Raw genomic sequence first — 2,402 nt, forward strand, 5'->3', positions numbered from 1 at the left:
TGCTCCCCACAGGGCCCTGAGCTGTTGGCACTGCTCTGCAGAGTGATTAGACTGTGGGGCCCCCGGGCCACACGGTGACTCCACACTGGCCATGGTGGCCAGAGTGGGAAGCAGACCCAGTCAGACAGGCCTCATTGCACCTTACAACCCCTACCAAGGGGTCTGTGGCCGTGGACAATACTCTGAGCAATCACAGGGCATTTCAAATTGCTCAGTCTGTGTTCAGGTGTGTGCCAAGATCCAGCCCAAGGCTTTCATTGAGGCTGGCATGAACCACTCTCCAGGCTCCCTTCCCTCTGCCTGCTGGGTCCACACTGCCTCTCATCAGAATGCAGAGCTCTCACTAGCCTGGACATTCATTGCTTTTGCCCTTTACCTTTGGCTGACTCCACTTCACTTTGTGAAGCTCCGTTCACCCCTAGGCACATGGTGCCCTTGGAGATGCCCTGTGCTCTCCTGGGGGCTCCATACTCCCTTGGAGAAGGACGGGCATCAGTCTCCAGCCCTGTCATTTGGGAGATTCACCACCTCCAGGAGCACTGGGTACCCACAAGTGAGAGCTGAATCCAGCCCTCCTTCCCTAACACATCACCTATGAGCTCATTGCCTTGAGCCCAGGGAGAGCCCTGGAAAAGCAACAGTCCCCTCCAAGGTGAAAGTTCTTGAGTGCATTCCTGCCTCCAGGTTTGGAAGGAGAGCCCAACCTTCAAGCACTGTACTGAGGAAATCACCTTTAATTAAAGAGAGGCCAAATCTGACAGACACATTGACAGAAGGCCTCTGGGTCAGAGAGACTGGGTTCATGCCTCTGGAGAAGTGGGATGAATTCAAACACTTCTGAACAAACATCATTATCACAGAGAGAATGCCCAAAGAATAAAAATTGTCTAAGATGAATGGGAAATCACTTGTGAAGAGAGATGGGCAGCTTATTGATGCTGAACTAGTACCAGCTGAATCAGTTTCCTCACTGCGTCTTGGAGCTCCTTGTTCCTCATGCTGTAGATGAGCGGGTTCACTGCTGGAGGCACCACTGAGTACAGGACAGCCACCACCAGATCGAAAGCTGTGGAGGAGAAGGAGGGGGGCTTCAGGTAGGCAAAGATGACAGTGCTGACAAACAGGGAGACCATGGTTAGGTGAGGGAGGCACATGGAAAAGGCTTTGTGTCGTCCCTGCTCAGAGGGGATCCTCAGCACAGCAGTGAAGATCTGCACGTAGGACAGCACAATGAAAACGAAACACCCAAAGCCTAAACAGGCAGAAACCACAAGAAGCCCAGCCTCCCCGAGGTATGATTCTGAGCAGGAGAGCTTGAGGATCTGGGGGATTTCACAGAAGAACTGGTCCACTGTGTTGCCTTGGCAGAGTGGTATGGAAAATGTGTTAGCAGTGTGCAGGAGAGCATTGAGAAAAGCACTGCCCCAGGCAACTGCTGCCATTTTGGCACAAGCTCTGCTGCCCATGATGGTCCCATAGTGCAGGGGTCTGCAGATGGCAACGTAGCGGTCATAGGCCATGACAGTGAGGAGATAATACTCTGCTGAAATGAAGAAAAAGAAGAAAAATATCTGGGCAGCACATCCCAAGTAGGAAATGGCCCTGGTGTCCCACAGGGAATTGGCCATGGATTTGGGGACAGTGACAGAGATGGTGCCAAGGTCCAGAACAGAGAGGTTGAAGAGGAAGAAGTACATGGGTGTGTGGAGGCGGTGGTCGCAGGCTACAGCAGTGATGATGAGGCCGTTGCCCAGGAGGGCAGCCAGGTAGATGCCCAGGAAGAGTGAGAAGTGCAAGAGCTGCAGCTCCTGTGTGTCTGCAAATGCCAGGAGGAGGAACTCATTGGTGGAGCTGCTGTTGGACATTTAGCTCCCTTTGGGCTTTGGGGACTGTCTAAGGAAGAACAGATAGAGAGAAATTAGGAGAGACTTCTTTGAGCAAAGGTTCCTCATAAAACCCTCCCGAACACGCACACATTACCTCTCCCCATCTCAGCAGCACCATCATTGAGTTCCATGGCTTGAGCTCTGATTTGTGCTGGCCGAATTTGCTGTGAGGAGCAGGGAGCTGTGCCCATTGGCTCCAGAGGAGTCAGCCCTGACTGACAGCACTGCAGACACGGGAACAGGGGTGACTAAACTGTTATATTCCCAGTTTCACCCAGATTTCATCCACACATACTCTTGAAGGCATTTTCAGCATCTTCACTCCCACTTCTAAATAATGTGGGGTCATTAAGAGTTTTAAGGCTTCTTTTGTTTCCTTTAGCTGACCCTGTCACACCTGAGGAGCATGCCTGGAAGTAGAAGTCCTCAGCATTGCTGCTGCACTCAGGGTGAGCACCTGTGATTCTGGAGAGGCAAAAGGATTGACTGTGGCTTGAGTGCAGAGGGAGCAGAGCT

The sequence above is a fragment of the Apteryx mantelli genome, chromosome 11 (genome assembly GCF_036417845.1).
Source record: "Apteryx mantelli isolate bAptMan1 chromosome 11, bAptMan1.hap1, whole genome shotgun sequence".
Taxonomy (NCBI): domain Eukaryota; kingdom Metazoa; phylum Chordata; class Aves; order Apterygiformes; family Apterygidae; genus Apteryx; species Apteryx mantelli.